Source organism: Vespula vulgaris, chromosome 6 (genome assembly GCF_905475345.1).
Source record: "Vespula vulgaris chromosome 6, iyVesVulg1.1, whole genome shotgun sequence".
Classification (NCBI taxonomy): Eukaryota; Metazoa; Arthropoda; class Insecta; order Hymenoptera; family Vespidae; genus Vespula; species Vespula vulgaris.
The window spans coordinates 5,855,254-5,877,448 of NC_066591.1; the positions used below are offsets into that span (position 1 = coordinate 5,855,254).

Here is a 22,195-nt window from a genome sequence, read left to right on the forward strand (position 1 = left end):
TTTACCGAATATGCGGTATGTACCCTCGAGCACGACCGAGTACGGATTCGGAGACGTGGGTAGCTCGTTGCAAGTTATATTAAAATATTACGTCGACGTTCGAAAGAGAAAGAGAGCAAACGAAAGCGAGATAGCAACCGGCGAATCGCGCTGCCGAAATTACCGGTGAATAACTTCGCGATAAATTATGATACTTGGGTCGTGTATTAACACGATTTATCGAGATAACCCTCCTCCTTCGTACTTCTCACCGATATTATTTTCCTCGTTTTCTATCTTTTACATATATTTTCGACGTGCCGCAAACTAGTTACTAACTAGATTTGTATCTATATATATGATCTAATTAATAGCAAACACAAAATTGGGCGCTTTTATGCGACAGCTGAAAGAATTAATGTGGCTTAATACTTTTAAAACGCTTCCGGCAGATACGCAAAACTAACGTGAAAAGTATTCCTGTATCTTCGTTCGCGATTTCGCTTGTGAGCCCGTTCGTGATTTGTAAAGTATTTTTATTATTTCGACCATGATACGAGAGGATCGATGATACTTTATTAGTCGTACACGCTCCATAAAGCATTCTTGTTTTAATCATGGAGTAATTACTGAAACGCGACAGAACCGCATATAATTTTGGACGATAAAAAATTCTTGTGCAATTAAAATACTCTTCCGCCGTAGAGTGTTCGTCCATTTTAATTATTTGAATTCTAAACGGATCAAAAGTAATTTTGAAAAATCGTAACGAAATAAAGTAATGCAATTAGTTTCATCTTTTGAGTTATCTTAGAATCGTTATAATCATATGAATCACATTTTTGCAGAGTTTTCAAACAAAAATAAAATGAAGTTAGGCGAGTATTTTTCTCAACAGAAATATCTTTACGCGTTTAAACGTCCTCTCGTCTTCACACTTACTACATAAATAAATAATTAATGAATTTCTTTGACCTGAAACCTGCACGTAAAAAAGGAAAGATCGAAAGATACAACATAGAAATAATAGGAAAAGAAAAGTTTCCATGAATACTTTCATCCGTCGACTGCAATCCGAGCCGAAATCTCAACGAAAAGTTGTTGAAACGCGGGGAATCGGCATCGCGGCTTTGCCTAACCGTCAAACCGGTCTCATTTCTCGTCAGATCGATTTCTCGAGAGACAGACGCGTCCCTTCGATGTGAAGGCTACTCGGTAGCAAAAGCAGGATCGCTTTCTCGCTCGTTCGCTCTTCTTGTTGTCATTTTTGCAATGGTCAATAGCTCATTTGAATGCGCCGTGGTTCCGTGCACCGCCATGGCGGACGTTAACGATTCTTTTGTTTTACGTATACGCGGGGCCGTGGACTTGGCTCAAAGTCAGTCACAGCAGTTGAGAGGTAGAGGGACTTGATTTAAAGCCAGGCCGATATCTCGAGGGATCGCACTGCGCTTAACGAGCGCCGCACCACGTGTGTGCGCAACGTGCACTCACGCGCACAAATACGATCGAGTAAAAGAGAAAGAAAGAGAGAATGTATGCGTGAGTCAGAATGTGCTATAAGACTACTCGAAAGATTGCCTACGTTCTCTCTCTCTCTCTCTCTCTCTCTTTCTTTTTCTATCAGTCATCCTCTTCTTAGCTTCATTATTACTTTTTTCTTTTTTCTTATCATAGGCAATTTAATATTTTTTAATCCTTTATAACGCCGTGTAATTTCGAAGTCACACGCACTTATGTAAATATTTTTTTGTTTTTTTCGTCGTAAGATTAATCGTTAGTTCATATTCATGTTATAATATGGTTCCTATAATATTAGAAATTATGTATGTTATAAATTAATTTGCACAGTTTTTCAGACATGAAAAAAATTGAGTTTTGAAGGATTAATATTTAGTATTTTTTACACGATGCGGAATTCTGATATTCAAAATCAATCTTCTACATTCAGTGATATATAATTTATCTATTAGCTGACTCGAGAATTGCTTAGAGGTGCAGCAAGTATTTGGGGTCTCTCGGAGACCCTTCTTGCTAACTATTGTCTCTGAAGTTTGGTCGGAAGGTCGAGGAAATGAAATTCCCTAATTAGTGGAAGCAGCGAACTCTCGCGCGTACCGCATCGAAGATCGTTGTGTAGATCTTCTAGCATGTAGATACAATTTATAAATTTTTCTGAATTTGAACTATGATTGCACGAATAAATGATTTTTCTCTTTGTCATTACGACTAAAGAAAGGAAGAAAGATCATTTAAAAGGAAGGCCGTATATTTAACAAAGCGAAAGCAAATGAAGGCCCTTTTCACAAAAGTTACGTGTTTTCGGCTTTTAACATTCGCGAAGGGAGAAAAGAGATAGCTATATATATACGCGTTCACGAACAGCTCAATGACAATTTTACGATCGTACGTAGCACTTAAAGATCATACTTTTGCACGGATTTCAGGTACAAGCCGACGGAGAACGGAACCAACTAACAATGCCTGGTCATACATCGAAATCGCGAAGGACACGGTCCTCCTGCATACAAACGAAAGAGGAGGACATTCGGGTTTTCTTAATCAGGTATCGAACTCTTCTCAGTCTTTTTTACGATCTCTGTGAAAAATACCGCTCGGTTATAAATCCCCAGTGCGTAACCAACAACGGTTGCGCTCCTTTACGGAGGGAAATAACTTCCTTTGAATTCTTTTCGATTTACTTGCTTATAGTCGCGTTCGAAGGCAAACTTCGAAAGCGAATCGAAACACTTTAATCGCACGTGAAGTTTCGTCGGGACACGATTCTTTTTTCTTTTCTTTTTCATTCTTATTTTTTCCGAACAAACAATTTTTTATTACTACAGTATCACGCCTCTTCCCTTCCCTTTGAACGATCAAATATTGCATTGGTTTTTCAAGATCAGAAGGAATCATATTTGCTAAGTACAGGGAGAAAGCGAATTGTGTGGAAGGTTAAGCGATGTTCCTGACACGAAACGAAATTAGATATCGTCGGAGTAGTATCCGGAGCCGTTAACTGCATAGTCTATACGAGATCCGCGAAACGGGTGAATCCAAGAATCGGCGTTAACGAGCGGATATTGCGTCGGTTGGCAATCAAGAAATTAGTTTCGTTTCGATGCCTATGCTACTCGTCCGGGATCTATTTTGAAACGTGACACGTTTGATTCGTCAAGATGAGTGAATAATTCGTCGAGCGTTAACATCTATCGGATAGATGTTAATTCGATTATCGAGGTGGAACGATAAGAGATAGAGATAGAGATAGAGAGAGAGAGAAAGAAGAGGTGGAGAGGTGAAGAGAGCACGAGATAGGGTAGGGTGGGTGAGAGGGAGGAAGAGAAAGAAGAAAGACATCGATCGTTCGTAATTTTATTATTTCGACACGGAAAACGACGAATCGGGACGAACGAAGCGTGTGTCTTGGAGGCACGTAAAATCGTTTGCTTTAGAAATTCCGTTCGCGCTTTTAACGCTCCGAGGAACATTACGATAGAATCGTATCGTTCGTTGTATTCGAGTCGGCTTATCGAGCGTCGTTATCAATGATTCGTAACCTCGCCGTCGTGATAAATCTTTCTCGCTTTGCCGACTGAAATCGGCTTTACACTTTAATCTTCGCTTCTATCGGTTCTATCGCGCGCGCGCGCGTGAGAGAGAGAAAGAGAGAGAGAGAGAGAGAGAGAGAAAGGAGAGAGGAGAGAGGATATGGTGTAACGGAAACGGGATTCGATATTGCGCTCTCTTAAAGAGACGCCCGTGCTTGGGGATACGCCGACGATAGAGCGCTTAGTTTACATTGGCTTTTCGGTTTTATCTACCGTGCGACTTTATCCCATTCAATTGTAGGTTATCGGGATACATTTGGACTCCTGACGGTTTAGAAATAAGCGGGATTAGCGTCGAGCACGTCTTTCTCCGTAACGTGGTCATTAGGGTCGTTTTTTATTAAACGTCGAACGAGATCGCCTCTGTTATTATGATATCATATTAGCCGTATACCTATACATATGTATCTGACAAGGTAAAGTCGCTACAGCTGTTACAACATCGTTATAGATAATGCGGGAATGCTTATCTTAACATTCTAATCTTGCCTTTCCAATTACTTTCTGATAGGTTTTCTTTGGAAATTGAACTAATCTTTCATTCTTTGTTATAACAATGAAGATAATAATGATTATAATAACTTTACGATTATTTCCGTGGAAACGTAATATTGAAAGACTTTTATACTATTTCGAACGAAGGCATAACTATACATCGAACGGAAGGGAGGATTAACGGTAAAAGCAGTAGAAAGAGGGAAACGACCGTCGTAGCCGTTCCATCTCGATTTCTACTTTCCATACATATATTATACGGTCGGTCGTCGTCCGGTCTCGTAAGCCGATACGAACCCATACCGTTTGCATGGCAAATAAACACATTGCAACGGCTGACAAAGCTGCTCGCGTATGCAGCCACCTTCTAAACGCATTACGTTTCCTCTTTTGTGCCATTTCGAACGCGTTGACTGAGAACGACAAAACTTCTTCTCGTTGTTGGGAGTGTTGTACGCGTTGCTTTCGTTAGGCGACGAGTACATTCTCCATTGCAATGTAACGCCGAGAAAGAACTTGTCCTCTCTCGTCGTTGGGTGTCAGCTACAGGGAACGATATTATCGCAAGAGAGGAGGCCACACAGGGATTTCGAATAATAAACGAACCGCGAAAATATGTTTATCCCGGTTGGCGACTCCCTTGCGATTCAAACTTTTCCTCGACTTTTCTGTTCTTTTCTTTCTCTCTCTCTCTTTTTTTTCTTCTTTTTCTTCTTCTTTTCCTTTCTTCTTTTTGTTTCCTCTTTTTTATTGTTTATTCGGCGCGAACTTGCTGGTTGCGAAGAAAGCGACGAAGAAAAAGAAAAAGGAGTAGGAGAATACGGAAGGAAACCCTCGATGAGAGCAAGTAGTTCGTTTACTCATGGGGATACACCAACGACGACAAGCTCGTCGAAGCGCGTGAACCCCTGCTTGCCTTGTATAAACATCGAAATTAGCTGCTGATGGTGGTGGTGTGGTGACAAGAAAGGCCCCCCCTGTTAAAGAAGAAATTGTGACCGTTCATGGCGCTAAGGGTAGGTCGAGTTTTCGCGAGGCTTACCAGGCTTAGCTAACGTAAGTGTTTTTCTTTCTCTTTTTCGATACTAGGATAACGGAGGGTTCCCACGATCCTCTTGAAATCAGCATTCTCGTGCTCGATAGCTAATACAATTTTACCCTCGGGTGTCGGTACGGAAAATTATGGTCTTCTTGTCAATTCTACGCGTTTCTTTTCGAGTATTTTGATATCGAGTTCTGTCTTCTATCAAACGGAGGGAAAAAGAAAGGAGTGAGGGATGACTATGCTCGAATTTAGTTTGAACTTTCTCTTTCTCTTCCCACCTTTCTCTCTTTTTTCTTTTCATGCAACGTCACGGGTTGAATCTTTTAAAGAAAGGGCTTACTTAAAGCGATCTTGGAAGCGATAGGAGTTTCACGAAAGTAAAGTCAATCGATTTTAGCTTTGATTACTTAAGCGGGTTAAGCTTTCATTATTTAGATATTTCTTATCGAATATCTCGTGGGCGAAAAAATACTTATATTTTTTTAGGGCGTTGAATGTATAGCAATCGTAATAAAGTTTTCGTTCCTTTTATACCAGACTTTAACAGAGCAAATATTTCCTAATTTCCTACGATATGAATCACGTATAATATTTTCCTAAAAAACAAATAAATTTTTTCGGTAATGCAAATACGACTGAATTACAAGCTCGTTTAATCCGTCTTCGCAAAAGCAGAACCCTACAATTTAATTCCAATCTTTTCAACTTATCAAAGATATCTTAAAAAAACATCTTTTCGCATAATTAGAGGCAAATTGATTAGAGTTGTGTAAGTTGAACGTATCCGCATTTGGGAGTCGTTAGTAATGTCGGATACTTCGTTCTTTGGAAAGAGAGAAAGAGAATCAGGATACACGGGAAGTGAGGAAGGAAGAAGGGAAGGAGAGAGAGAGAGAGAGAGAGAGAGAGAGAGAGAGAGAGAGAGAGAGGGCAGAGATCGCTCATTTTGGAAAAGCCTTAATGCAATCTAGGCTCGGATCAGCGCAGGGCTCGTGCAGGCGAGCGAACGTTGTCGCAACTCGTCCTCTTCCGTCCACTCGCCCGGTTGCAGAACGTTTGACAGAAGCCGATGCATTCCGCACGACATCGCGACTGTCTTACTGCGTCTCGTCTCCCCTTATTTATTGCTACGTGATCCGGTTCGGAGTGCGAGAGAGAGAGAGAGAGAGAGAGAGAGAGAGAGAGAGAGAGAGAGAGAGAGAAGGGGATCGATGGCAAGAAGAAGAAGAAGCTGGACGCGCACGGACCCCTGACATTTGGCATGTGCGTATTCAAATCCGTCCGGACGACTCCCCTAACTCACCGACAGCATGCTCTTGACCAAGGGAGGAGGAAAGGCTTGCTCGCTTGCTCCTCCGACGACGTTGATTGAATTAAAAATAATCGTCCTCGTCGGCGAGATCGCTCAGTCTCTTCTACCCTCCCTTCTTGGATCATCCGATAGTCGTGATTATGCGTTGCTCCGCGAGCTTAATTAGAAGAAGGAGAAGAAGAAGACGAAGAAAGTCGAGCGAAGCCCCGGGGGAATTGCCGTCTTCGAAGATGAGAAAATTCCGATACACGTTCTCTCTCTCTCTCTCTCTCTCTCTCTTTCGATCGTTCGAGTTTTAAGCGATCGAGAAGAAGAAGACGAAGAAGAAATCGCTTCGCATATTTCTTTTTCATTTTTTTACCAGTTTCCTCCTCTTAACGTACTTACTTTCCGTACTTGCTATCCATACTACTCTCTGCGTTACTTCTTTTCTCGAAATCAAAGTTCTACCACGTCTACGCAGACGGCGAGAGATCAGAGTGATCCGACGAGGCATGGATTACGGCAGAGCCGTATCGTTGCGATTACTTTTAAACGAAGTACGACAAGTTTTACGATCGCGCTGGTACTCCTCGTAATTACAAAAGAGAGAGCTATAGTTTTATCTTTTCCTCTCTCTTTCTCTCTTCTTCCCTCCCTCCCTTCCTCCCTCTCTTTCTGTTTCTTTCCTTCCTCCTTCATGCGGTATAAAACCACGAAGCGTGATAAATTCTCGTTCCTCTCCTCTTAAACATTCGAGACGCGAGGGTTGGCGAAACTCGTTTCGCGTGGTTATATTCTCGAAAGCGGAATGCCGCGCTCGAGGGTGAAAAGAGAGAAGGAGAGACAGAGAGAGAGAGAGAGAGAAAGAGACAGAGAGATGGAAAGAGGAGAGCAGAAGCACAAGGGAGGAATTGCTCGGGGGCTTGATGTCGGCCAATAGTTCATATGCCGAGTGTCGCGCCGGTTTACGTGACCGAGCTGACAATGGTCGACTGTCTTCCTCTGTACTCGAAAGCTCGAAAATTCGAAGGCGCGTGCATTTATTTCGCGGCCCACCTACGAGATTGCACCCTTCGTGCGCGACGAGCTACCGTTCCTTTGCCAATCTCTTTCTCCCGACCTTTTCGACTCGATCTCGCGTCGAAAAATTGTCCTATCTTTCTCTCTCTCTCTCGCTCTCTCTTTTTCTTATGTTTAATTCAGTTTTCGTTTATTTGCCATAACTTAACTGGGATTACGAATTTATTTATTTATTAAACATCTCGTATTAATAAACTTAATAATTGATTATTATCGATTTTCTCTTTCTCTTTTTATTTATTTAATATTACGCGCTATTATTTTTTAAATTGTTTTTCCTCTTTTTTATTTCGATATTGTGATTAGATATCTCAATCTCGCGTACATTGCCATTTGGTATTCCGCTTAGGATAATAGTATTCGTGTTATATAATTCATGATTTGTAAAATTAATTATCCAGGACTATGGATTCGGCCTTCGAAAACGTGCGACAAGCAAATGCTTGCATGTCTGATGTGCAGATGCGTGTCAATCGTTGCTTTTTGAATATCCTGCATTTATAATGCGATCGTAATGATACGTTTCCGTCTGTATTTGTGTCGAGATCATAATGTATAATTGTTTCTAATATGTAGATAATGCAGGAGTATGATTATGTTTACCGTTGATTGATCGATTAAGCTTTCGACAAAGCACATGTTACTTTCTATTCATGGCATAATGTATTATAGTTGCTGATTACACGCGCGAATATTCTTTTTAACATTGAATACGTTATCAAATTATGTGCATTAATCGTCAATAACGATCAATTATATTTCGTAGTAATTTCTCTTTCTTACTTCTTGATATTTCAATTATCAATTAATACAGCAAAAAGAAAAAAGAGATTTCTCTCACGATTTTCATTGAATGAAAATAAGCAGAGTAACATTTCTACAAACGGTAATTTCATTCGAGAAACTTGATATTTCGTAAGCGATCACATCCGTACTCAAAAGTTAGCTTACCTGGAGCGTAGTAATACGCATTGTATGGCCATGTTTGTTTCTCTATTTTGCGAAACATATTTGCGGTTAAGAGACTTTGACGCGACATATCGTTCATTCATTGAAGTTTATCTCCCGACACCACATTGGGATTCGATTAATTAGTCTATCTAATCATGTTCCTCCGTAACTCAGCGACTGACAGACGCACCGAACCATAACTCAGACTACCAATCGTGAATTTCAACGAAACTTAATTTCTAAACGACGCTTGTTACAGAAATTGAACATACGTTTCGTTTCACCCGTTGTATGTTCCCCTCAGGATTCAAGGGAAGCATGTTCCATCGTTTAGGAAATATAGTTTATAATTTATGACGGTGACTCGAAGTTTGTCCGACCACGTATGATACGAGTATGGAAAACTCCATGCAAAAGATAGGAAGTACTAGATAGACTCATTGGTACTCGTTGAATTTCTTCTTCTCTACGAAGAGAAATTATAAATTATCATTTTCGTAAGAAGCTCGATTTCATTTTTATTAAGAAAAGAAAGAAACTCTTTTACTGTTACATTTTATACAAATATGCAAGTGGATTCGTTACATTTCAAGCGGATACAGTGCACCGTAGATATTGTAACGAGAAAAGTTTATCGCGACGACATTCTGTAACTCTTTGACGATTTAAATTGGAAAAAGTTTTATTCGAAAAATATCAAAGTTCGTGGAAAAATAGATCGAAACTTGAAAAAACTACATCGTTTAACCGTTCATCCGTAAATTTATATATAGAGACATTGATAATCGAATTAGGTGTTTCGCATGGTTGATTTAACCGACAAGTCTTTCCGTAGCATCGTTTTAACGTTCGGATTCACGATTCAATTAGAAGTTAAACGCTGCTTGCTCCGTACAAGGTATCCGAGTTATCCACTACGACTCTACTGACTCTATCTCTCTATCTCTTTTGCTCACACACACACATACAAACACACTTTCTCCGTCTCTACCTTGACCTGTCTTTTTCTCTCTCAGACTAGGTCTTCTTCCTCTCTTTCTCTCTCTCTCTCTCTTTATCTCTCTTTCTCTTTCTCTCTCTCTCTCTTTCTCTAGACTTCATCCGAGGGTGTCCTCTGTTTCTGCTTGAACATTGGCCGGAGGTCGATCTCATAATCTCGCAGTGTCTGTCTTCCTTCCACCCTAATAAAGTATGCTGCCTGAATAAGCAATGAGGTACGGTGTCACTTGGACTCCTGAAACTAACTCTTTAATAATCATGCGTCATTTTGATCGCTCTTGGCCGTCATCCTTCACCCGATCTCTCTCTTTCTCTTCGAACTTCATAATATTTCATCTCAGTATTCTATCAGCATCTTCGTTAAAGGGATTTAAATCAGGTGTATTCAGCCATGCTTAAAGTTTCTTATCGTAAACGACGTTCTTTCCATATAACGAGCCAACGAATATCTTTCAAAGTTTTAAAGAATTAAAAAATTGTATGAAAATTTTCATTCTTCTAGAGATATTTTGAAGAAACAAAGGTGACTTTCAGTTTTTAAATGGAACAATATACGTACTTGTCAAATTTAAAATCGTAATTTCGTTTCTTTTCTTTTTTTTAGATAATTTCATACGATAATGTTGCAAAATTGCTTAAAGTTGAAAACATACAATAAAATAGATAAAGAGTATACATACCTTATATTTAGACATATAATTAAAAAGCTTCGAGTTCGAGTTTACAACAGCGAAGAGAACGAAGTTGTATGTAACAACTTCCCACCTGATAAAGAGCATTCTACTTGGGTCGTCGCACCATAAGGAATGTCGGATTGCGGGCCGAAAGGTTCATTAAAATAAATCTTAATACGTTCCTCGCACGCGTCAAAGGACACTCGCATTTTCTACGCGCTAATCCCGGTTAACCACAAAGTGGCATTAAAGCGCGTAACCCCGTCGCTTGGGAGTGTCCATTGATTTATGAACCGCTTGCGGTGATCTCCTCCGCATTGAATTTAAAAGAGAATAAATTACATGGCATAGCGATGGTGAGGCCCTCGAAGGAAAGTGCTCGAGTCTCGTAGCAATAAATACTTTGTTTTTAAATATTATAATTTCAGAGAGACAAAACTTGGGGACTTGTTTCGGACCAGCTTGCCATTGTTGTAAAATAAATTAATATACTTAAAACATACAATAATTTCTTATTGTAAATATATATATGTATATATATTTTATTAATTGCCATAAGCCACTTATAATCTATTAATATATTGAAATAATTTGACAAAGATACTATCAAATGACTCCTATTTTGATAGAACTATCAATAGTTTTTTTGAGACATGTTTTATCCTTTAATGCATATGGTTGCGGAAGTACAACATATTCATTTTGAACGATATAAAAGGAACGAAATTTTAGAAATGAATCTGTTGTATTGTGTTGTATTTCTGCAACATTATTTGACAGATATTTTTATTTGATCGAGTTCTAGGATTTTGTGACGTTAGTTTAGTTTTTTACTAAACGTTTTTAAAAAAGAAATTATCCACTTTAAATCCAAAAAGGATTTAATACCGGATTTATCTTGTCTACGATATTATTTTCGACTTAATCTTTCATTTATCATTAACCTAGAAATATTTTGAGAATGGAGGACTGTATGTTTATCACGTGGGGCACTCTGAAGTCGAAGCAAACGCATGCACGCGTTTATATCGACGTCGGCGTCGGGATCCAAAGGGAAAAAGCTTTTTGTCGCAGCCAAATTAGAAAGCACCCCCTGGTCAGCGTCTACGTTCGCTTTTATACGTAGATGGATAGATTACGTTACAAAGAGAATGGGGTCGGGTAATTCATCGCGGGAGTCGCGTCATACTCGTCTCCTCTCGTTTTGAAATTATTAAAGAGTCTCGACGAACGAACAATATTGTATCATACCAACACGGTGCGAAGGTAAATTCAAAAATTTGTTGGAACGAACGAGGGATTACCCAATAAACAAATATTTGCTTTGCTATTATCGGAATTTTAGCAGACAAAAAAATATTAGGTTGATTGATAAATATAAGTGTTGTTAAAAATAGTTTATTGAAGTAAAACAGCGTATGTTTTATGGCTGTTGATATTCACAATTCTTTTATTCTTTTTTCTCTTTTTTTCTGGAGTGCAGTTCATAGAAGCACATGAATAGGAATATGCTTAAAGGAATATGTTCGATTAAATGCATTTATTACATCGTTTTTATTCATCAAAAGCCAGTTCAAAGTATCGTCGAGAATGTAGATAAATGTCGATGAACTTGATTAAACTTGAAAAAATCTTCAGTACGAATGTCTATTGTCCGGTGAGAGCCGACAAGCTTGTAGCGTAGCGCATAGCGACTACACGTATGCATTGACAATTGGGATGAGTGCGTACTTAATTAGGCTTTGTACAAGCACATACGTTCTAACAAGACGAGTTAATCAAAATCGTTTGTGTCATCGCCGCGGAAAGCTTTCAAGCAGCGAGCTCGTACGATGAGTTAACCAACAATGGAGTATCCTTTTTCCTTTCTCTTTTTATTTTATTACTTTTCTTTCCTTTTTAGAGGCAGTACAATATGAGACACGACGAGTTTCTACGACTAGTTCGACTTTGTCCGTTGAAAATCCGATTGAAAATTTCTCGCTCTCAGCGTAATCTACTTTTCTATACTTTCTATGTGCGTGGAATATATCGGTTTGAACATATAAAAGAAACTTAAAATAATTGTAAAAAGTTATTTTCGTCGATATTTTTTTTTATGTATCGACGATAATATTTGAAAGAACCGAATGTTTTTAAACGAAATCGATCGTATTGATCGATCACAATATTGCTGTCGATAGACGAGCGTTCTTTAAACAAAACTATCGCTGCAAAAGTTTTCAATTTTTTTTTGGATCATGCGGCGTTCTCATATATCGTAGAAACGGTTCGAGTTGTCCACGTTACAAGGGAAATATCATCAAAGGATAGTATGTATGTATGTATGCATATATGTATATATTATATATATATATATATATATATATATATATATATATATATAATATACATACGTCATTGTCAGTTGGAACCAACGTCGACGATGACGTGTGAAAATAGAGGCTAGTGTCCGTCGACAGACGCTCGTTGCAGAGCCACCTGCACGTTTATTTAAAGAAAGAAAAAAGAGCGAGGTTGGAGAGATCGAAGGGTTGGCGCCAGTGAAAGGGAGGAAAAGTGAAATTGAAGCGAAGCAGTGTGATTAAAGTAAGCGTTTGCACAATGTGAAAGGTTATTGAACTAGAACAAGTATTGTAATGATAAAACTTTGTATACTAGAATCTTTAATAATATCGTCAGAGAAAATTTCTAACAAGCATTTTTTATTCGAGGAAAATATAATTTGTTGATAGAATTTATATCGTTGCTAAGACATTTTCAATTGGATGCTAATAATTCACTATTTATAGATCAATTTATTTAAATAATATTACCATCACTTTTTTGCAATCTCACATAAGCTTCCAAAAACATATACGTGTACGAATTAGAATTTTTACGAAGGATATATCTACATCGAATTCACGATGCGTATAAAACTATATTGTCTTCGATGACTTGCCATTTTTTATTTCCGCGCAGAGGAATAATACCTTTCTTTCGATGGCACGCGTCCCTCGTTTTCACACGAGATCTATTTCTCTTCTCTTTCTTATTCAATGTGCTCGCGTATCCGTGAAATGGTTGATCGTGATCGCGAAAAGATAAACGAAATTGTGGAGAAGTTAAGGAATAAAGTCTAAATTGAGTTTAAATTACGAAGATATTTTTTTACTGAATGTTTTTCATGATTCGTTGATCGAAAGGGGCAAAATATCGGTGATATATAAAACCCGTTTACGACGTTGCTCGTCCATCAATGACACGTGCCTCGTTTTGGTGTCGAGATTCGTAATCGTTCATAGGAAAGAGACAGACAAAAAGAAAAAGAGAGAAAGGGACAGAGAGACAGAGAGTGAGAAAGAGAAGGAAAGAGAAAGAGAGAGAGAGAGAGATAATGGGCTCGAGAAACAATGCTTTATCGATTTCCAACGATGTATCGATATCACTGGGTATTGTTCGTTGCGTGTTGGAGCCTTGTGCGAGCTCTGCGTTTATTCCTTTTTTTTTTTTTTGAAATGTTACCCTCTATGGCGATCTATACGAAAATATTGCCTTAACGATGGCTTTTTTGCTTTTCTCGGTTGACGGTATGTTTTTACCAGCAGCGAGGAACAAAACAAAGCGTGCTTGGCAACAGGAGAGAAGGATGAAGGGGATGGCAGGTTTGTAGGAGTAGTCATAAAGTAGTCCCGGTGACAAAGTACTCGCGACGAGCATACTCCGATGTGTCAAGGAGAGCCACGACTTTGTCGGCGTAACAATGAAAGATCAAGCCGATTCTCTTCGGCTTCGAAGTCGCTGGAGATTTTGGCTTTCGTTAGAGAGGAATGAAAAATTTTCAATATTCACGTATATCAATTAGATGTTGTGCAACGCGGTGACATCAAGCACGTTTAATGCTACAGATGCATCAGCATTATACATAAATCCTATGACTTATTACAAAATACATTTCGACATGCAGTTAATCTGATAAAATGATCGCCTGATCTCTTATATATACATATCTATAAAACCGAGCAACTTTTTCAGGATTAAAAAATTTGAAATATGATATTTAAAATGTTATCTTTTTTTATTCTCTCAGAAATTTCAAAGCCAACTTGTTAATTCAAGAAAAAGGTTGTTTAATATCAAAGTTATACGATAAGTTAATCTGTGATATGATTTTATGAATGTATTTAACATTTTCCCATAATTTTATTTTATATTTTATTAATCCGTTTCTCTAACATTCATCCCGCATTTCTTTCATCTTTTCGACGAATACAAATGTAGAAGTTGATTTTGAGTTCGGGGTCGTGGATCAATAAGACATCTAAAAATACATTTCATTCCGACGTCTTTGATACTATTTTCTATCTTTTCCTTTTGCACTCTTTTATCATCTCTCCAGCTTCCACCTTAAGGATGCGCACAATTCCCTCGACGCTGAGTGCCTCTTGATACTGACGTAAAGCAACCGTGTGCCAACATCACGCGAGTGCAGTGCGCATTCAGCTTTGAAAATGCACCCAACGATATTGAAAGTTTACAGCCGCGCCGCGCGCTCTCGACGTTTCAACGATATTTTAAACATTTACTTGGTAAAACAATGTATGCCTCCTCGTCGTCGTTCATATATATACATACATACATATATACATAGAGACTTCGATTCCTTTTGCAAATTTAATAAACGCGGGAAAGACGATTTTTCATTTTAATGGATAAATACTTAACAACGGCTTTTTACGATGCTCTCCACACGTATTTTCTGCATTTCGTAGCGCGAGAATACGGAAAAGAAGCGAAAGCATTTGAATATTTTCAAGAGCTTTTATGTCTTCTCTAGGAAAAATCGCGAATTAAAGCAACAGCGTTAAGTGATTAAAATAAATGGGCTTTTGATAAAATACTTTGGATTTAATAAAAATAATAATAAATTTATCTTTAAACTCTAACGAATTGGAAGAAAACTGTCTTCCATTATCAATTATCGTCTTCCAGCCATTTTATATCTTCGATCAGAGTTTCTTCGATGAGAAAAGATCGATTCGTTGTGAGAACCACTGTGGATGACTCCGCCCAACTTGGCCACGTAAAGCCGCAAGACGAGACGTGCAATAAAATCAGGTAGAGCGTCGATACCTGCCATGGAATCGCTATCGCAATTGGTGGCTCCGAATTGAGATGTAACGACTTAGAAAATAATAACGATGACTCGCGTGAGGTTTGTTTTCAAGTACGCGAGTCAAACGTATGTACGAGATAGATGATCGATCAAAGATCGATACAGTTTCGATGCGATCTAGTAATATTATAATATTAAAGTAGAAGTAATATTATCTTGCTGGGAGTTTCGAGAAAAGAAAAGAAAAAAAATAATTACCAAATCGCATTACGCGCTTTGTCACGAATCTCTAGATAATCCCCGAAGCTCGTACTACTTCTTTTCTCGGTGGGTCCTGTCCACTCTCGGAAACTTGGGATTTACGAAACACAAGCTGGAACCTAAAGTCGACACGGCTCTCCGGATGGTAAATCGCTGGCTTAGACTTTTGACTTCGTTCGATCGTCCTTCTTCGTGCTAGTCTTTTTTCCTCTTTCGCCTCAACAAGAATCTCGGGTGTAAGAGTTTAAGTGACGATACTACAGGTTCGTCTCGTTAAATGTAAGCATATATTTTTCGATGAATTCCAGAGCGATCGAAGAACGATCGATTATTTCTTTTCTTTTCTTTTCTCTTCTCTTCTCTTCTCCCTTTTTTTTGTATTTTATACACATCGTTTAAATAAGTGACTCTTCTTTTTCGACCTTTTTCTTACTTTCCTTCGCGGATCGATAAATCGTTTCTATAGAGAGAAATAAAGAATCTTATAGCTAGGAGGAAGGAAGAAGAGTAAATGAGAATAAAGAGTAGCTTAATTCCTTTCGAAAAATTTCGACGGTGGGGACAGTGACGAGCGCAAAATCGTGGCGGCATTGCTTGACGAGAGGGAGGCCGCTCGTGGAAAAGGACGAGAAGGTGGACCGAAAACAGGTTCCTTCTTGGTACATTCTAAGAGGACGGCGTGATTCGACTTCGTTGCTGGGGTATCGGAGTATCGTCGTCTTTCCGTCCCCCGAATCCGGGAGCTGGCTGCTGGTGGCCGGCTTTTATAATGAAGCGATAGAATGCGAAAAATTCGCTAGCACGACAAGCGGACGCGCGTTCGAAGCTTTTCGAGGGAATTGTAAAAAGGAGGAAGGCGTGTAAAGGAGAGAAGGTCTGCCGAAGAATGTAGAGAGGATCGAGAATGAGAGAAAAGAGTCGAGAACGATGGCTTTGTAAGATTGAACGTACGAGAGCGAAAGCGAAGGAGAAAGAAAGAGAAAAAGAGAAAGAGAAAGAGAGAGAGAAAGACAGACAGACAGACAGACAGACAGAGTTGGTGAGAAAGGACTAGGAGAGGGCGGCGTTGGTGCTGGCGGGGGGATGGGTGACGCGCAAGCGTCGTCGAGCGTCGATCGAGAGGAGGCATTCATAGAAGACGATTTGCGGACTGGGTTCTGAATCTTTGGTACCTTTTTACCCGTTTCCTTCGCCGGCATGGGGCGAGAGAGTGGCTCTCCTTCGAAGGGAACGGAGGGCAGGGGATGTTATTAGCGAGTCGGCCCTGGCGGCTGCCACGATGGACCACACACATCGTTTTGCCGCGTAGCGAGAGAGACGGAGAAAGGATACGAGAGAAGAGAAAGAGACGTGGATGCTTCGAGTCAGTCTCGAGCGTCGTCGTTCGAAGAGAACCGACCGGCTGGCTCGCTGTCCTTTCTCCTCCTCCTCCTCCTCCTCTTCCTTTTTCTTCTCCTTTTTCTCTTTCCTTTTCTCTTCTTCTTCTCCTCTTTCTTTCTTTCTTTCTTTCTTTCTCTCTTCCTTTCTCCTCCTTCTTCTATCATTTCTTCCTTCCTTCCTGCCTTTCCTTCCTTCTTTCCTTTCTTCCTTCCTTCCTTCCTTCCTTCCTTTCTCGGACCGCCTTTCAACCGTTTCCCTCGGTCCAACGCAAACTACCATTATGCACTCTCTTCACGGACGCCCGTTACGTTTTATGTCTTTATCCCCGCATCAGTGTCGATCGAGATGAAAGTGCCGACGACACGATCTCCTCTACGAGACGGCTTCCACGAGTTCTCCAGCACGAGTTCTCCAACTCACCAGTTTCATTGATCGCGTAATTGCGCGAAAACTCGCTGAAATCTAGCGAGGAGTTTCGTCTTGATAATCAAACACTTCGCTAATAGGAATATATAACCATATCGTCTCGCGATGTACATTGAATCGATATTATTTAAGCGTTTCGAAGAATCATTATAGGAATTAAGCTGATACTCTGTTAATCCGAAATCTTCTCGAAAATTTCATGGTTCCTTCGGAAGAGGCTCGGGCGCGATACTCGAAAGATGGTTCATTCTTTCTACTTACTTCTCAACTTACGTCGGCTTTTAATGATTAGGTAGGTGCGTGGTGAGAAGAAAGTAAAAGCGTAAATCGTTGACGTCGGTCGCAAAAGACAAGGATCGGCAGCATACAACGAGTTCTATCTCAGGCGCGTGATTACCTTTGCGATGTCATGAGACGTGTCTTGACCGCAGTTATCGAGGATTACCGTCAACCGGACCGGACTTAAGCTCGATTTTAATTGCACGCCGATGTTTCGGAATGTTACCGAAAAACTTGTTTATCCCTATTTCGAGCCGCCGTTGAGTCATTCGCGTTAGCGACGGACGAAGTTGAAAGGATACGTCATGTACGGTGTTATCTTCAGAGGATGAAACTCCGAGGATATTTCGAGGCTCGTGTCCTCGCTACCGTTATCGAGGATTAACGTCATCGGACAAACTCTAAGGAGTGGACCCAGAAAATGGCGGTTCGCATAACCGGACGATCCTTTTACGCTTTATGTCAAATTTCTCGCTCATCATTTTTTTTTCTTTTATATCATACATATATTAGCGCTAAAGTAGAAACATTTAGATCAGACTCACATGTATAAATTTTATTATTACATCGTAATTATCAGATTGTAAGAATAATGGTTTTAGAAGACAAAGAGAAAAAATCTTTTTCGGCACGATATTTTAATAATTTAGAATTTGCATATCATGAAACAAAACATTAAATTAAAAAGAACGAAATGATGAAGGACAATGTTTGTATAAAAAGAGATCAGGCGACCAAATGATCGTTCTAAAACGAAATGCTTAAGAATATTTACAACTGTGATCGAAATAATTCGTTCAAAGCCAGTGTCACGAGCAACGATTTCGACGGGATTAGCGAGCAAGCAGATATAACAGGAAATATAGTTTATCTCTCTTTTTCTCTTCCTCTCTCTTTGGCAAGTAGATGCTTGACTCTATCGAGGCAAGGCGCATTCCATTTAGGATTAGCCGTATTCCTTCGTATTTCAACGATTTCGCTCTCTTCGAAAACCATCTCCGTTCCATATTCTCGTCCGAATTCTCGACGGTCGAATGTCCCGGCAACGTATGTCCTTCGCATACCACCAAGTTCCCAACGATTAAAGGCGAAAGACAAGCGTGACGTTCACCGTACGACATCGATAAACTAAAAGCACGTAACGAACGAATATATTAAACCCTTTGAGATCTTACAAAGAATTTTATAAGATTTCGTTTTAATCCTATAATATTATACGGATAATAAATAATTCTATTTTGCCATTATACAAGATATCAAATAGATATGTATAATTAAAAGCAATTTTATACCGCAAAATATCGATAGAACATTAATACTAATTTAGTATTAATTTATACAACAAATTAATATTAATTATTGGAGGATAGATCGAAAATAATGAAAAGAATCAAATTTAATTTAATTTTGATATCTTCTTGTGGTAATCGAGGCACTCGAGACGTCGTTCTCGCTCGAGTTTCTTCGATTTTACGCGCGTAGAGTATGGTTCATTTTAATCATCCACTCGTCGTTGTCGACGTCATCGTCGTCGTCGTCGTCGTCGTCGTCGTTTCGTCGTTGATGGTGGCCCCGAAGGATGCGCGAGAAATACAAAGTGTGTTCTCTCTCGCACTCATCGTCGTTTCTGTCGGAGCGAGGAGAATGGAACGGATTGTATAGTCGTCTATCTTACCGCAGACCTTCGGGTGGAGAAAGAACAAATTACTTAGTAATACTCCTCACCGAAAATTTCGCGCCACCTGCGGTTTTGCGGTACGGCGCCGTCCGCGCGTGAATCTCACTGCGGTGTCGTACAAACGAACCGCTTCGTGTCTTTTCAGCCTCGTTCATAGGTATGCTTTACCTATGGAAAACGTTTCGTACTAACTTATTTATCGTCGATGTTATTGTTCTTTCGGTAGTAAGAATCAAATATATGTATCAACATGTATATTGGAAGTAATAAAACTACGAAAAGAGATGTAAAATATTATCTACCAACATTGGAATTGGAGTACACTAATGTAAGATGATAATTGAAAGTCTTCTAACTTAGAAATGAAACATTTCCAAACCCCAAATGTTGAAAAAACTTATTTTAAACTGTATATACGTATATTGAAATATAATAATATAATGTTAATAATCTTAGCAATATTCGGAGTAACGTGAATAGCTAAAAGGAAGATGGGCACGTTCAAAAATATATATAATGATATTGAAAACGATATTAAGTGATTTATTTGAACTTTTTGTCTCATTGAAGATGATACGAACAGATAGGCATTCGGTATGAACTTTTCAGACAACCCAATAGTTTTCTAAGATTTGAGATATAGTATAAGTAGCAAGTGAGAGTTTTGGAAATATTCTGACCACTTCCTCTTAAATTTTCCAAGTTTTCTCGGTGCTTGCGCCAGTACGTGGGAAAGTTTTGTAGGCTTTAGTTTTCCTGGGAAAGACGAACGTACTCTTTCTCTTTCGAGTCATAACGTCTCACGTTACCGCGTCGTTCTTTCCACACCGATAGCTCGAAGAGGGCGAGAATTCAAATTAAGGAGTACATATACATGAGCAACTGCCATCGTTGCCACCATCACCGCCACCACCGTCGTCTTATCCGACTTTATCCTCGAAAGTTCGCCGAGGCCATAAAGCGCGAGCGAGCGAGCGAGCTGCGCAGTTCGAGTTAAATCAAATTCGTTCCGCGAAACGGTCCACCTTGGGAAGCGTTTCGCGCACGCAAACGAGATTCCGTAGCGACATTCTCGATCGTTCTTCGCCGCCACGCTGCGTCCATCGAATTAAAGTCCACTTCCGCGACTTCTCTTTCTCTTTCTTTCTTTCAAGATGGACTGATGGCGGCAGTACGATAAAAGAGAATCGAAGTAGGGACCGAGCAGAAGCATGCTAAGTGCGCCGAGTTGAAACGAGTTAACTCTGTCGCGTGAAAAAGGATGACCTCGATTGTGATTACGAGCGATGGAGTGGTTAAAATAGAATGAAAAGAAATAGAAACGGAGAGAGAGAGAGAGAGAGAGAGAGAGAGAGAGAGAGAGAGAGAGAGAGAAAGTGAGTTTGAAGATCGACGAAAATTATTATACGAAGGTTGCGATTTCGTACGAATTCTTCATAAATTTCCGAACACCTAAGAAGGGACTGTTAACAATAAGTATCGCATAAAGAAGGAGTTGCAACGAGTTACGATGTTCCGCAGGCGCTTCTTCCCACGAGTATTCGGCGGCTTCTTTTCTCGAAGGAGAAGAAAAGAAGCGGTGGAGGTCGCGAGGGTTGCGAAGAGATCGGAGTAGAAAAGGAAAATATGCAGCCGCGTATCTTTTCGCTCTCCTTCGTGAGGACAATTGACTGTAGGGTGGCAAAGAGGAAAAGAAAAAAGAGAAAAAGAGAAAGAGAGAGAGAGAAAATAAAAGTAAAAGAAAAAAGAAGAAAAAAGGGAATAAAGATTCGAGCTCTCGTCGGTTCTTCTCGTCTCGTTCCCGAAGATACCGTACTGGGTTCGGGGTTGCAGAGGTCACGCACGTAGAACGCACACGCGCCGCTGTTCAAGATGAAAAAGAGAGAATGAGAGACAGAGAGAGAGAGAGAGAGAGAGAGAGAGAGCAAGAGAGAGCAAGAGAAGAGCATAACCCGGCGGTGGTCTGCCGATGGCCCGGCAATATTTCATAATTAGCTTTGAGGGCCGTAAGCGTTTGCTTGCTCGCGGTATACCGGTGCGCTCGCGTTTACGTGCGAGCAAGTTCGTGCATGGCCATTCCGCGCCCCTCCGTCATGGTATGCCACGATGTTGTGCCCACACATCCCCGATTAAATGCCATATTAACTTCGAGGCTTCGTCATATTTTAAGACTGGCTGCGAGAGAAAGAGAGAGATGGAAGAGATAGAAAGAGATGCGTGTGTGTGACGATGGAGCGGGTTTAGAGGGGAAGGAGGGGAGGATTGTTGAAGTTTCCTCGCGAAAAAGGGGGTTGAATCGCTTCGTAGGATCTTCGAAGTAAAAAGGAATAATAGAAAAGGTGGGGAACGGGAGGAGCATGACGCGTCTAGAGATATCTTCGAGTGATTTACGCGCACGAATCTGGCGTAGCTACGATAATTAAGCGAAGAGCTGGGGCCCGGTCGCGAAAGGCCCTTTCGTTCTTTTTCTTTTTTATTCTTTTTCTTTTCTTGTTCTCGTCTTCTTCTTCTTCTTCTTCTTCTTCCTTCTCTTCTTCTTCTTCTTCTTCTTCTCGCTTTTGGCCGCGTGGGCGGTCTCTCCGAACCCCGTCCAAATTTGACACGCGTATCATAATCCTTCCGACTTGGTACGATGCGTGCGTGTACACGCGTACCTACTCGTCCACGACCGGGTTGATCCCTTCGAAATTCACGTATTTCTGCCTCGAGCCAGAAGGTTCGCGAGCATGTCTCTGCCCTGACTCTGCTTGCATTCGTTCGTCTTCGCTCGGCGGAACGTTGAAACCCTTTATGATTTTTATATATAACCGATGTCAGTGTCAATCAAGTCCTTTATTTCTTTCCAACTTATTTCTATAACTCTGCTAACTCAAATAAATTTTAGTTATTGTTATCCAATTAGAATAACCTAGAATTAATTAAATATTTTATAAATTTTTCGATAA

At 40.0% G+C, this 22,195-nt stretch overlaps 1 long non-coding RNA gene across 10 annotated transcripts in view; it reads left to right on the forward strand.

Annotated features, from left to right (window-relative positions):
- LOC127064733 (uncharacterized) overlaps positions 1 to 22,195 on the forward strand; it is a 220,390-nt gene that overhangs the window by 36,645 nt on the left and 161,550 nt on the right. For all 10 annotated transcript variants that reach the window (XR_007781812.1, XR_007781811.1, XR_007781808.1 and 7 more), the window contains exon 4: positions 2,427 to 2,545. This is a non-coding gene — a long non-coding RNA (uncharacterized LOC127064733). The remainder of the gene's footprint in view (positions 1 to 2,426; positions 2,546 to 22,195) is intronic.